The 15,701-nt window shown below is 46.0% G+C and overlaps 1 long non-coding RNA gene across 1 annotated transcript; it reads right to left on the bottom strand.

The window, feature by feature from the left end:
* Positions 1-10,317: 10,317 nt before the first annotated feature.
* Positions 10,318-12,093, bottom strand: LOC123058300 (uncharacterized). Its single transcript, XR_006427131.1, has 3 exons — positions 11,841-12,093; positions 11,523-11,765; positions 10,318-10,961 (listed from the first exon to the last, which is right to left on the bottom strand). It is a non-coding gene; the product is annotated as an uncharacterized lncRNA (long non-coding RNA).
* Between the last annotated feature and the right edge of the window lie 3,608 nt (positions 12,094-15,701).

The following is a 15,701-nucleotide window of genomic DNA, read 5'->3' as shown; positions in this document are numbered from 1 at the left end:
GAATGGTGCTGCTTGGATTCTGCACTTCTAGCAACCATATTGCTTTGAAGTTAATGGTCGACATTTCATTCTTAGACCATTGGTTATAGAATCACCATTCTTACATCGGTCATGCTACCTAAGCCCATATTTTTGGTGCACCTTTCAACCAATGTTTAATTGGGTATGTTTTCCTTGAGCATACCTCATTATATCATTTGATTTGACAAATGTTATCTCCCTGTTCACATAATTGTGGAAATCCATCTTTTGGAAATCTCGATGAATTGTCGCTAAATTCATCAGCTGCCTCCTCACCCTCTCCTTGTTTTAATGATGAACCCTTGTTTTGGAACTCCCTTCCATAGTTCATTTTCCCAAGAATCTTACAATGTCATCTCGTCAAATTGTGCCGCACCTTTTCTTCTCAGGCATCCTAAGTCTGAGGTACCGTGACACCAATCAGATCTAAATCTCGGTCAAATATGATGGTTAGAACATTTTTCCAAGAGTCATAACATTGGTCCTTACATGGCCCGGTAAGGTGATGTCATCATAGTACACTTGGCCGGAGGACCTATTGTTATAGTTTCCATTTTAGCAAGGTTAACCATTCTTCCATGAGGAAATTGTAAGACTTATTCTATAAGTTGTTCCTGATGAATCCTTTGTATATCCAAGTCCAACCTTTGCTTGAAGACCATGTCAATGATATCTCGAAGCATGCCTGCGTTACTCTGATTTTTTTTAACAAGGACATTTGAAGCCCAATGCTAAATGATTCTTGCTCAATTATCCAAACACCGTTGTATGGGTAATGTCATGAAATTTCTCTCCCCTACCTAAAGAGTTTTCTACCTTATATCGTGTCATGGATATCATGCTTTGCTTGTCCTTGGGAAGGATATACCCCTGAATTATGTGTTTAAACACATTTTTCCTTTCCATTGTTCTGTTTAATCTGATAATCACATATTCCTTTCCATTGTTTTGTTTAACCTTCTTGAGGTTTATATGATCTAAGCAACAATAAGTCACTGCTTTTGTAAGCACCTCGGTGTACAACTCTGACCGTAAGACCCTGTTACTATTGTTGATGACATTCCAGTAGCCACTGATGGATGAAAACTTTTCCTATTGGTTCGCCTCGTTCAACGAGTGGGAAAATGGTTCCCTTTGTCCCTCGCCCTTGGTACCGACGTTGTTGCTGACATAACTGACAGGCTACCCTCTGACATGCCTTGCTATCATGACCGGGCAAGATGTCACCACTCCTTCTACTTTTAACCCACATGGTGGGCCCATAACCCACTTGTCCACAGGATCGAAAACCTGACTCTCTTGTACACCCATGTTTCCAAAGTTATTCCTCACGCTTGGCTTCTTGTGTGAATCGCGAGCCACCTTCCGAGAGATCATAAATTTTGGTATCAGACACAACACTTATTCCCGTTGCTTTGAACCCCTTTCACGCCCTGTTTCAGGCATCGATCGATTGCCTGCCCGCTTGAAACTTCCCATAATACCTACTCACTTTGCTCTCGATAATGTCTTAAGTTTCAATTCGAGGGTTACTTCTGCCACCTTCCCTGATGTTATCTACTAGATAAGCAAACATTGTAGCGGTCTGTTTTTTTCGTAATACCCCCTTATCCTTTCGTAAGTACGATGGAGTTCACGAAGAAAGCACGACAACTTCATCAGGATGCATTGGAATAAAGAATTGAAGACATCGACGAAAGGGATAAACTTCTTCGAGAAGATCTGTGAGAATATCGTAACCAGAACTTTCCCCTTACTCCCCCTCCTAAATCTCGGCACGAGATTTCTTGTAGTGGAGGAGAATTGTGATGCCCGGTTAGTTAAGCTACAGTAAACCTCTGTTAATGATGCCATGTCACGATGGTTACTATTGCTAATCTTGTGTTAGTTCGAAACCCATTCGAATTCAAATTCAAAATCAAGTCAAACGGTAAATTTTTCAAACGTTAAAACTAAAATGTTCAGAATGGGACAAATAAATCCTAAGTAATTGTGGTGGAGAAACCAACATTTTATAAAATGGTATAATGCCCTAAAACAATTAAAACAGGGGCCAAAACAATATTCTAATTGCTTTTTAAATTATATAAATTCTAATCTATTTCTTTTATCAACCTAACATTTTGTGGCAGTGCCAAATAATGCAATGTTAATTATGTGACAAGTTGAACATTTTACAAAGATCATTTCGTGGCTCAATTTAATACAAAATAGAGGACAAAATAGACAACAGAAAAGGAAAATGAAAAAGACCTAACTAGCTACTGTGCTAACGGGCTCTACTTGCTACAGTGGGCACCCCAAGCCCACCACCAGCCTTTTCTCCTTCCTCACGCTACAGGAGGAGGAGGCAGTGTCATGGCATGGCTCACGCACGCCCGTCCACGCGCCCGATTAGCTCGTGTCGAGCATCCACGACAACCCGAGCAGGATAAGAGCCCCCCGTCGCTGTGACAAACCCTAATCCCCATTCTTCCACTCCTTCTCTGTCTTTCTCAATTTAGATCTCGCCCGAGCCGTGCTCGTCATGGCCGTCATCGTTGCCGCGGCCATCGTGCTTCCCGTCGCCTGAGAAGATGTCCAGAATGACCACCATCGTCGACTTCGTCCATCCCGGGTATCAAATCGGGGAGGACCGCATCATACACTCGCCATCAAGCTCTTTTCCGTCGCATACATCACCATCGTTCGTCGTCGATTGCCGCCGCTCTGGTCCGTCTCCGGCTTCCCCGACCTCGTCATCGAGCTCGTGGTGAGCTCCTCCCCCGAATCCCCATCACCCCGGTCTCGATTCGTTACCATAGCCGCTTGTACAAGCCGGTGGCCGCCATGGCCGAACCTCAGTGTCCGCGCACGCACGCCAGCTGCTCCTTCAGTTGCTCTGCTGCTCTGCTTCTTGCCTCTACTCTACCACGCTACGGTTGCTGCCTATTGTCACTCCGCTGCCCCGCTCGCCGCTCGCTGCTGCCCGTTCCCCTGCTCCGGCTACTACCGCTGCGTGCTACGGTGCTGCCTGCACCCCACGCTGCCGCTTGTCCAGCGCTCACACCGCGCGCTGCCGCGCCCCGGGCGTGCGAGCACACCCGCCTCCCTGGTGTCGCGCTGCTGCATGCGGCTGGGGCTGTTGGCTTCAGCTGTCGATGTCCCTACATAGTGTGTGCGTGCGCGCCCGTGTCCCGGCCTACTGCTTGCGGCGTCGCTACTATGTTGTTGCTATCGCTACCTGCTGCTGCCGCCACCTACTAGCGCCCACTGCTACCGGTGCAAGCCAGCATTCGCCGATGCTGTCCCGCGCTCGCCTCGGCTGTGGCTGTGGCCATGGCCGAGTGCTTGTGCGTCCGTGTGCTGTAGGTGTGTGTTGTGCATGTTCGTGTGTGTGGCGTCCTAGGCCACTACGACCTGGGTCGGCCCCCTGTTGAGATTAGGAGCTAATCTCCATTAGTCCTAATCCCTTTAAATTAACTAATTCGACTGATTTGGTTTAGATGCAGTTTATATCAGGTGGGCCTATCTTATATTTTAAGCCTAATTAAAAGTTTGTGTCAATGACATCTAGGACCCATGACCCAGTTGACCAGTCAATTGTTGACTGGTCAACAGTTGATTGGACCCCCCGGGACCCCACCTGTCATGCACTCTGTCTAGACTAGAGCTGGGTGACAAAAGTATTCTGTTATTATTTCAGAATTAAATAACCCTAGAAATTCAATAAAATTTGAAAATTAATATAAAATAATCCGTAAGTCGAATGAAAATACTTTGTACATGAAAGTTGCTCAGAACGACGAGACGAATCTGGATACGCAGCCCGTTCGTCCGCCACGCATCCCTAGCATAGCGAACACGCAACTTTCCCCCTTCGGTTCATTTGTCCAGAAACACGAAACACCGGGGATATTTTTCCGGATGTTTGCCCCCTTCATCGGTACCACCTCATACCGCGTTAGGGCACACCTAGCATCACGCTTTGTCATGTGAGGCATCGTCATGCATCTGTTTGTTTAATATTTATTGTTTCTTCCCCCTCTTCTCTCGTTAGACACTGAGACCGACGCCGCTGCTACCCAGTACGACTACGGTGTTGACGACCCCTCTCTCTTGCCAGAGCAACCAGGCAAGCCCCCCTTGATCACCAGATATCGCCTACTCTCCTCTATACTGCTTGCATTAGTGTAGTGTAGCATGTTACTGCTTTCCGTTAATCCTATCCTGATGCATAGCCTGTCCTTGCTACTACTGTTGTTACCTTTACCTGCAATCCTAATGCTTAGTATAGGATGCTAGTTTATCATCAGTGGCCCTACATTATTGTCCGTATGCCATGCTATACTATCGGGCCGTGATCACTCGGGAGGTGATCAAGGGTATATACTATATACTTTATACATGATACATGTGGTGACTAAAGTCGGGTCGGCTCGTGGAGCACTCGCGAGTGATTCACGGATTGGGGCTGAAAGGACCTTTGTCCCAACGGCCCTCTGTGTGGATCTTTGTGGCGAAGCGACATGGTAGGTTGAGACCACCTAGGAGAGAGGTGGGCCTGGCCCTGGTCGGCGTTCGCGGTTATTTCAAGATAACACGTTTAACGAGATCTTGGTATTTGATCTGAGTCTGGCCACTGGCCTATACGCACTAACCATCTACGCGGGGACAGTTATGGGCACTCGACGTCGTGGTATCAGCCAAAGCCTTCGTGACGTCAGCGACTGAGTGGCGCGCGCCGGATTGGACTGGAACGTCTGCTAGGCTAGGTCTACTTCCGGCCGCCCTCGCAACGTGCAGGTGTGCAATGGGCGATGGGCCCAGACCCCTGCGCCATAGGATTTAGACCGGCGTGCTGACCTCTCTGTTGTGCCTAGGTAGGGCTGCGACGTGTTGATCTTTCGAGGCCGGGCATGACCCAGGAAAGTGTGTCCGGCCAAATGGGATCGAGCGTGTTGGGTTATGTGGTGCACCCCTGCAGGGAAGTTAATCTATTCGAATAGCCGTGATCTTCGGTAATAGGATGACTTGGAGTTGTACCTTGACCTTATGACAACTAGAACCGGATACTTAATAAAACACACCCTTCCAAGTGCCAGATACAACCGGTGATCGCTCTCTAACAGGGCGACGAGGAGAGGATCTCCGGGTAGGATTATGCTATGCGATGCTACTTGGAGGACTTCAGTCTACTCTCTTCTACATGCTGCAAGACGGAGGCTGCCAGAAGCGTAGTCTTCGACGGGATTAGCTATCCCCCTCTTATTCTGGCATTCTGCAGTTCAGTCCACCGATATGCCCCTTTACACATATACCCATGCATATGTAGTGTAGTTCCTTGCTTGCGAGTACTTTGGATGAGTACTCACGGTTGCCTTGTTCCCCCTTTTTTCCATTTCTCTACCCGATTGTTGCGACCAGACTATGGAGTCCAGGAGCCAGACGCCACTGTCGACGACGACTCCTACTACACCAGAGGTGCCTACTACTACATGCAGCCCGCTGACGAGGACCAAGAGTAGTTAGGAGGATCCCAGGAAGGAGGCCTGCGCCTCTTTCGATCTGTAACCCAGTTTGTGCTAGCCATCTTATGGCAACTTGTTTAACTTATGTCTGTACTCATATATTGTTGCTTCCGCTGACTCGTCTATGATCGAGCACTTGTATTCGAGCCCTCGAGGCCCCTGGCTTGTATTATGATGCTCGTATGACTTATTTATGTTTTAGAGTTGTGTTGTGATATCTTCCCGTGAGTCCCTGATCTTGATCGTACACATTTGCGTGCATGATTAGTGTACGATTGAATCGGGGGCGTCACACACTGCACATGCGCGACGACGGCAGCAACGCCATTACCGGCGACGTCCTTGGCACAACACAGGGGAGGCGGAGCAAAGGAACAGAGTGGCCGGCTGCTCGAGGTCGAGCTCGCGTGCGAGGAGAGAGGGTGAGGGCTCGGGGCGACTGTGCGTGCGAGCAAGAGAAGTGGATCGGGGGAAGGGAGTGGCTGCGAGGGAGAGATGGGATCGAGGCCCCTGGTGCAAAGCGTGCCTCTGGCGACGGTGGGAACGAGCAGGGGAGAGAGAGGGCGAGGTCGGTCGATGCTAGGGTTACGGGGGGAGCTTTCTGGGCCTTAGGGAGGCCTTGGGCCGCAGAGATGGATGGGCTTGGTGGGAGTGGGGCGTTGGGAGGCCCAGCTGGTCTGGACTGGGGCCTCTACTCTCTCTCTCTCGTAACAGAAAGTAAAAAAAGGAAAGAGAGAAAGGGAATAAAAGAAAAAGGTTAGAGAAGGGACTTGGGCAAAGGGTATTTTCTCAGACTCACAAAAATGAGCTCGGTCCAAGAAAAATAGGAGTGGACGTGTTTGCAAGAATTACATTCAAAGTCATTTGAATTTAATTCAAAAGGTTTGAACAAGGACTAGGAATTAGAAGTGCCCAAAAATGTTTGGATTTTTGGAGGAACCTCGGTAAGTGGGAAGAGAATTTTTGGCAAGGTTTTTAAGTCAAGCTTGAACTAGAAAAGACATAGGGAATATGCAAGTGTGTTTAAGGGTGATTCCGAAAATGGAATAATTTATAATATCTCCGTAAATATCGGGAGGGTATGTTTTAAAGAGAAACCACCATGTGAGTTCCCTCAATTTAAACGGATCGAAGATCCATACGGTTTATTTAGTTGAGTTGCAAAAATTAATGATATGATGGCATGATGACATGATGCAATGCAAAAAATAAAAGGAGCAAGCAAAAATGAAACACACGGAGAAACCCGGAACCTAAGGAAGTCTTCTCGAGCATCGGTGTTGGGGCGTTACACAATAGAACCAGGTCTGATTCCAGTCTTTGGGATGACTCGGCAAGACTATTAGGGGGAAGATGCCACCCTGTCGGCGCTGAATCGAGATGCCTCCAAGTTCCAAGCTAGGGCCATTGGTACACTCGTTCTGGCGATTCAGATAAAAATACTCTCTAAAGAGTTCCACAGTCGGTTCTTCTTGAAGATACACTTCATAGAGAACTTGGAAATTGCAGATATTGGATATGGAGTTGGGACCAAGATCTTGAGGGTGAAGTTTGAAAAAATGAAGGACGTCTCTGAAGAATTTTGAGCCGGGGGCGAAAAACCCCGATTCATGTGGTCAGAGAAGACAATGACTTCACCATCTTTGGGATTGGGCCGTTCCTCGTCCGGGTCAGGTGCACGGTAAGACATAACATTCTTCCCTGGCAAAAATCCTATAGTGAAGAATTCCTTCAAGTTATCCTTAATTATTGTGGAAGGGACCCAGTTGCAGACAGTCGGTGCTTTTGTCGGCATGATGATCAAAACACGAACTGAAAAGAAACTAACGTGTCGGTTCAATTGAATGGTGAAGTTAAATGATGATGGTACAAATAAGTAATGGCGGCTTACGTAAGGGCTAATGTCATATAAAGGAAAAGGTAAGCCGGCGCCATAAGCTGCCATGACTACAGATATTTGAGGAATACCAGCAACAGAATTGGCTAAGTGCTGAGACAAACAAGTTTCATAATTTCTTGATATTATTCTGGATCAAATGGCCATTCAAAATGGAAAATATTCTACACCTAAAAATCTAGCACAAATGAGTTCGTGAGTTCTAATGAGACTTTTTGTACCAAGAGAAGGAATCTGCTGGTATCAAGGATGGGCACAAAACAACTACCACACGAGTATATGTTCTTTTGGGATCAAGAAGAAGCGGCAGTGGAAGAACTACGAAGAAACTGAGATGAACTGAGAAGAACATGCAGAAAACCTAGGAACCCTAATGCGGATCTGAAGAACAGGAAGGCAAACACTTACAGCCACGAATCTTCCGCGGAGAGTCGCCGCCGTTCTCTAGATTGATTCCGGTTGATGCAACAGCCAAGGTCCACAGAGACGAGGTGCTCTGCGATGGCGGCGGAGCTCGAGCAGCGGTGGAGTTGCAAGAGGAAGAAGACGAAGAGAGGGAAGATGAGAAGGACCGGGGCATGCCTATTTATAAGGGGATAAGCAAATAGGCGGGCGTGAAAATCGAGGAAGACCCAAATAATGACTATCCAACTAAACGGACGCCTCGATTCTCGGAAGATATTAAAAGATAAAGATCCGTTGAGGATGACGTCATAGTAGTTTTTTGTGTTTTCAAGAGATGATGTCATGGCGGGTTACAAAAATTTCTGCAAAGAGAGGAAGATGGATTTCGTCTAAGTATTGAAGATTGACCAAGAACAAAGTTCAAAGTCAACCTGGGGCCTAATGTTGGGAATATAGCTACTAGGTATGACCCGCCCAGGAGGGGCCGGGTCAGCCCCAATGGCGGGTTACAAAAGAAGCCCAGTAACATTCAAGGCGATATTTTATTAAGATTTATAGAAGGCCTAAGCCCAGAGGCGGCTTAAGGCCCAATATTGTAAACCGCCGTATGTAAGGAAAGACTTGTAAAGAAAGGCATGTAAAAGAAGTCACCGAGCCGGACACGTTTTATAAGCCGGACGGGACTCTGTAGGCCGCCAGGCGATAACCCGTGTATATAAGGGCACGACTCGGCGGCGGCTTAGGGCAAGAGACAACAACTCGAAGCCAGGACAAGCATATTCGCTCCCTGATCTTCGAAACCCCAACAATTCCAAACACAACTAGATGTAGGATTTTACCTTCATCGTAAGGGGCCGAACTAGTATAAAACCTCTCGTGTCCTTTGTCCCGATTAACCCCTTTAATCTTCCTAGTTGCGGTGGCCCTATGACTAAGTCCTTTCGCTAGGACATCTGTTGTGACAATTCCACGACAGCCTCAAATGGCCTTTACTCCTTAAGTCATCATTGTTGATGCTCGCGCATTCCCATAGGATGCATCCTACTTGGTTCCCATAGTACTTGCGAGGTTCTCCCGGCTCTAATGGCTCAAACTTGCCAGGGGCCATCTTTGTGATCACCAGACGTCCAATGTCGGGTTTGTTAGGTTTTCGCATCCTTTGCTTCTTCTCTTCTTCTTCTTTTCAGTAGCGGCTTCGACGCCGGTACCTTCCCCGCCGGTCTCGACGCCGCCATCGGTGTCGATGTCGTCGGTGTCGATGTTGGCGTTAGTACCATCATCGAGGCCGCCCTACAAACCTTGACTATGCTTAGTAGACAAAAAGTCGAGGTACTGTTGTTCACCCTCATAATCCATCTCGTCTGCATCTTGGTCAGAAGGCCCGGTTTCTTCGTTGTTCGACATGTTTCCTATGATTAAGTCTCCTTGTTTAATTCTTAAACTATAATAAAATGAGATATGACATAAAAAAGGTCTATGGTTTGCCAGAATGTCATTTCCCAGCAAATCTCGGCACAAGTCATGCCAAAATTCATGGGAAATTTCAGCATGACCTTTGCTAAAAAGTGGACATATCGGGCGCCTGAAATTCACCGGAATGGAAATGAATCAACATTCCGGCGAAACATAGGCCACTCAGATCATTTACCCTACACATAAATATGACATGTCCAAATTCCAAACATGACATGTCCAAAACATCACATGTCTAAATATGACATGTCCAAATTCCAAACATGACATGTCCAAATCACATGTCCACTTCAAATTTGCATATAAAAGGAAGAAAATATAGAATTTGAAGAAAAATGCAAGAAGTCATTTTTCTTCACAATATTTGAAACTAAATTCAGCCTACCTAAATTTGAAACTATTTTTTTTGCTTTAAATAGGGTTCATACTAATTCTGTTTTTTTAAATAGCAACAGTTGCTTTAACTAATCTGTCCTAGGGTTCAAACTGATTCTAATTAACTAACTAGCACTATAAAATTTAAATAGCAATAATTGCTTAAGCTAAAAAAATGCAAGAAACCTATATAATCAATTCTGTTTTTTCTTTTAGCTACACCAAAAACACCTAACCCTAAATTTCTATCCTAATTTAAAACCTATATAAATTTCTGTCTGAATTTCAAAACTGTAATAGCCCGAACCTGATAAGATTCGATGTCTCTGTGCCCACTGTGCTAGTTCCTTGATCTACTCGCTAGCACACACAGTACATATGAATATCAAATAACAAGTGAATCATTTACTATAACGTATGATCCAGAATTCATAAAGTATTACAAACTGAGTAGCACATAGCTAACTTTATTCAATACTAACAGCGAAAATGTAGCATAAGCAAACGATGAATCCCATCAATGCCCATTGGCGAAAATGTTGAGTGAAGACTCGCGACCCTACTGTATCTCACCGATCATTTGAAAATCCTGCAACATGATAAGTTGCAGCCACAAAGGGTCAATACATTGAATGTATTGGCAAATCGCACAATATGATATAGCAAACCTACATCCACAAAGCAATGTATGACAAACAAAACACACAAGTTAGTTTGGAGAAGAACTTCACCTACCTCCACTACTTGAACTCACAACCGTCTCTAATTTACTCACCCAAGATAACCCAAAGATTCTAAATAAACATGACAAGAACTTCAGAAGTATCTCTCAAGTGCGCTCTGTCAGTGGCACATTCTCTAGGAGCAATAGAGCGCTCTACCAAGGACACATTCACCTGATTTACATTCTGAAAACTATACCTCGCCTCAAGTGAGCTCTGTCAATGGCGCATTCTCTAGGGACAATAGAGCGCTCTGCCAGTGACACATTCACCTGGTTAATGATCCCGAGCCTATGGCTATAAACAATCACCACTTTCATGGATCACTCAACACATGCCCGCGTCTACCATAGCAAGTTGATCACACCATCACATACCACAATCAACAACAAAACATGGTAACACAGAATACACATATCAAGCCAAACATATAACATAACATAAAACCACACTTGCATAGTAGAATATAGGATGAGCAAAATTAAAGTGCAAACTTGCCTTGAACGATGTTGAAGTACTCTAATGCTTAATTCTGATCCGCTTCACACTCCGGACAATCTATACCATAACGAAGGCACCGATAAATAAACCGTACTCACATAACACCAAAATAAAGTCAACAGCAATGAATCCAAATAAAATTTAAATAACAGAACATATCAATAAGTATATCTTATCTACATGCTAGTAGGAACACAATGCAAAAAGAATCAACTAATTTGGATCAACGGTTTGAAAGATATGGCCTCCGGAAGTTTGCATTCAATTTTGAGCAATTCAAATTTAAATAGTGCAAACACGTGAAACTTTGGTACTGTGATAAAGTGTTGGTTTTTGTGAATGCATAGGAAAAAAGAATCACCTAAATTGAAGTTATGGAATAAAGGATATACCCATTTGAAGTGTTAGGTGTAAATCAAAAAAAAAAAAAGAACGACCGGAAACTCCTGGTCCTGTAGCAGGGCCACGTGGCAGCACGGGATTCGGTGGACGGAATTCGCTGTGGTGGCTAACTAACGGACAGCGGGTAATTAGTGCATACCAGTTTGGCTTTAAATAGAAAGAAACTGATCTAATCCTGACCGTTTAAAGTAGATCGGACGGGTGAGGGTTGCTCACCGGAGAAACAGGAGAAGACCGCCGGACTTGGGGAAGAACGACACGCGGGCTGTTCGGTGGTGATGCAGGTGACGGCCACGGAGGTGAAGAGGGGATGGCCTACGGGTGCGGACTTCCTCGGGGGTGATCTTGGCGACGTCGACGGTGGCTGGGAGATCCTCGGATAGCGATGGCGAGCGGCTGGAGCGGCGGCAGGGTAGTTGAGCTCCGGACCACGGTCGTTGCGGTCGTCCTTGTGCTCCCCTGCGTGCTTTAGAAGGTAAGGGACGTGGAGGAGAACAAGGGGAAGAGGACAGAGTGGAGGAGATGTGTAGAGACCCTCTGACGGCGGCGAAAGAGACCGGCGACAGGAGCTTCGGGCGGCGGACTCCGGCGACGAGATCGGGGCGGCTCTGTAGGGCACAGGAGACGGAGATTTTGGCGAAAACCCGACTAGGACGAGTAGGGCAGAATATATAGAGGGTAGGGCGTGGGAGAGAGGTCAAGAACGGATCAAATCCATCGAAGATTTGGGTCGGGACAGTGAAGAACTCGTGCCCGTGCAGGAGTCCGTGTCCAGGAAGAAGACGACCCGGCGGGACCCAGCGTCCGTGCAAGCGATGGGGAGAAAAAAAATAGAAGGAGAGGCCTGCGGGGTGTGGGCTGCTCGCTGTGCGGAAATGGGCCGGCCTGCCTAGCTGCTGCGTGTGCTGCGCGTGCGGGCGGGGTGTCGGCTGGGCCGCTGTTGTCGGCTGGGCCGCTGTACAGCCCGACTGCACAGTGCGCGCCCTGTTTTTTTCACTAGCTACAGAAGTTATATAAAGTAGCTAAAATAAAATGCCAAACTGAAAATATAAAATAATTAAAACACACAGTAAAACATTATATCTATATTAGAAAACAGTGAACATTATTTTACAACACAAATGAACTAAGGACAAAACAATTATGCAATACAAGCATAAAGAGCAACATAATAACCACTATAAAACAATTTTGAGTTTCTATAAAGCCAAAATAATTTAGGTAGACACAGGAATGTATTCTTAGCGTTTTACAAATATAATTAATATGGGAGAAGCCATATTATCTCCACTCCAAGTATATTGCCTTGAGTTGGAAAACACTTTAAATATTCAGAAAATTTAAATAAGCATAGAAATCATGATGAAAAAGAATGACCCTATTAACATTTCAAATTTTAAAAAATTGGGATGTTACAAAAACCTAGCTAAATTTATGTCCTAATTTGAAACCTAGGCTTCATACTAACTAGGGTTCAAATTGCACCTATGGTTCATAATATAGCCAAATTAACCTACTAGTTTGATACCTAGCTAAATTCATAACTAAATTCATCACCGCAAAAAAAAAATAACTACCTACTGCCCTAACTAAATATATAACCTAATTAACCTACTGCCCTAACTAAATATATAACCTAATTAACCTACTGTCCTAACTAAATAGATGACCTAATTAACCTACTGCCCTAACTAAAACCTAAGTAAATTAACCGAAGAACCCTAGCTAGAACTCTAATGGCAGAGAGAGAGAGGAGAGGTGGGGGGCTTATAGAGGATGTAGGGCGAGGAGGCATGCCCGACGAAGGCCGAGGTTGGGAGGGGAGGGAGTAGACGAGGGAGGCGTGGCGCGTCGGGATCGGGGCGGAGGCCAGGCGACGGCAACAGAGGCGTGCAACATCGTGGTCGGGGCCGGGGCCGAGGGAGAAGGCGCGCGATGTTGGGGTCGGGGCCGGGCGATGGTGAGGGAGGCATGTGAGGTCGGGATCAACGCTCGGGCTCCGGCGAGGGTGAGGGCAGGGGCGACGAGGGGAGAAGAGAGTGGGGGAACTAGGGGAGGAAGGACAGGATGGAATTGGGGGAGGAAGGAATTGGGGGCCTCATCCGCACTAGTAGGATATAGATTCCCCGTGGGAAGAACATCCTTTAGGTACTTGAGAAGCTCATCGAGGCTAGTGTCGGTCCATTTTTTTAGCCGTCGTGTTCAGGAGTTCGAGCGTGAAACTCAAGCGGGTCACCTCGGGATCGCAACCATGATATAATTGAGTGTTCAAGTCAACCGCCAGTTGTTGCAGCTTGGCCTCCTCTCTAGAAGCAGCTCTGTTAGTACTCGTCTCCTTGCGAAGCAGTGCTTGAACATGAGGTTCCCGCATGATTGAACTTAGTACCGACGAAATCTGCGGCGCGAAATCCACATTTTCTCTGCCGCCATGTCCGGTGAAAGGACATGTGGTGCCCCCATGTGTGGTTTTGGTAATTGATGACAATCTCTATGGACTAACGGTTGCCTTGAGTTATATTTGAAGGATTTGTCCATAGAATTGTCTTGAAGGCCATGTGTTGGTTTCAAGGATTTTATGAGATGGCCAAAGTGCTTTTCAAGGAATTATCCAAAGATTGGTCATGTGTGAGTTGAGATGGCCAAAGTGCTTTTCAAGGAATTATCCAAAGATTGGTCATGTGTGAGTTGAGCTTATTGCAAGCATGTCTTGAAGAAGAAGATTGTGTGATCATTCATGTTACCTTCAAGACATCATCCAAATGAAGAGAGTTGGAAAGATTCAATGTTGATCAAGACTAAGTCAAGAGTGAATCAAGTTGATCAACTCACAAAGCGTAGAAGAAGTACCGAGAGGGATCAAGTGATCCCATGGTATGGTAAGCATTGTCCATTACGCTTTGTGTACTAACCCATGGTCTACGTGAGAGTTCTTTGTGGGGTTAGGTATGTTTCCATGGTATTGCGTCAAGAGGAAGATCTCATACAACCCATGGAGGATGACATCAAGTGGTGATCATCATCAAGTTTGCAGTGTGCAAGTTCAAGTGGAGCAACTCGAAGAGTGGCTCACCCATAATGGAGTATGGGGGAGCAATCAAGCTTGAAGCTTGCTGTCCATTGTGGTGTCAATGGAATTGTGAAGATGTGCCAAAGAGTGGCTCACCCATAGTGGAGTATGGGGGAGCAATCAACTAGTCTTCATCGAGCCAACACAATCAAGAAAGGTGGTCTAACTTGAGGAAGTCAAGATCGTCATCATCTAGCTCAAGTGGACTATGTGCAAGGCAAAGGTTTGCCTATGATAGGTTTTCTATTTTACCGGTCTCATAGTGGTAGTTGGGAGACCGGTTTGTAGGATCGATTGTCGTACTATCAAGGGGGGCTCTCTAGGGAGTAGCTTGATCGTATCATTAGTCGAGAGCTCAAACCATTGCATCCTTGCATCATCTTTCTTGGTTCTTGTTTGGTTCCATTTGTGAGTCTTAGAGCTTATGGTCATCTTGATGACAAGCTTGAGGTCATCGAAAACGGAGTTCGCATGCATCTTCTATGATGTTTTCGGTTGGAGGTTTTACCGGTCTTATCTAAGGAAGGGTTCTCACCATTTTATTATGGTCCTTTTTTCATTTGCTTCTTATTGATATTTCTCTCAAGATTGTGTTATCCCTTGTCATTAGCTTTCCAACAAACTTGGTTTCGTTGAATTCGGAGCTCGTATGCGAAAGTTGTGGCTGTTTTGATATTGCCTGTTTTTCACACAGAGGTTGTACCGCCCCATGGAGAGGTTGTACCGAGCGGTTGTACCGCTCCAGAATTGGTCCGGAAGTTGTACCGGTCATGTAACGCTCTACCATCGGACTGGTCTCTGTTGTGGTGCGGTTGTTGGGCGGTTGTGGGCCGGTTGTACCGCTTATTGCCTGTTACCGGTTGTACCGGTGCTCATAGAGGTTGTACCGCTCCTATGTTGTTCTGTACATAACGGGCAGATTCGTGGGGACCTATTTAAGGGGGTCTTCTTCCCCAATGGTTCCCCATCTCTTGAGCTCGTTTTTGCCCCCATTGTTGACCTTCTTTGAGCTTTCTAACTCTCACTCCCTCCATGGATTCTTGCTAGTTTTTGAGGGAAAAGAGAGAGGAGATCTAGATCCACATTTCCACCAATCACTTTCTCCTCTATGTGAGGGGAACCCCTTGGATCTAGATCTTGGAGTTCTTGGTGTTCTCCTTCTTGTTCTTCCTCTCATTTTCCTCCCTAGCATTAGTTGCTCCGGTGGGATTTGAGAGAGAAGGACTTGGGCACTCCGTGTGCCCTTGCCATTGCATTTGGTGCATCGGTTTGAGTTCTCCACGGTGATACGTGGAAGTGAAGTTTGAGAAGCTTATTACTCTTGGGTG

The sequence above is a fragment of the Triticum aestivum genome, chromosome 3A, assembly GCF_018294505.1.
Source record: "Triticum aestivum cultivar Chinese Spring chromosome 3A, IWGSC CS RefSeq v2.1, whole genome shotgun sequence".
Lineage (NCBI taxonomy): Eukaryota > Viridiplantae > Streptophyta > Magnoliopsida > Poales > Poaceae > Triticum > Triticum aestivum.
The sequence above is the reverse complement of the archived record's forward strand: the minus strand, read 5'-3'. Positions and strand labels throughout refer to the sequence as shown.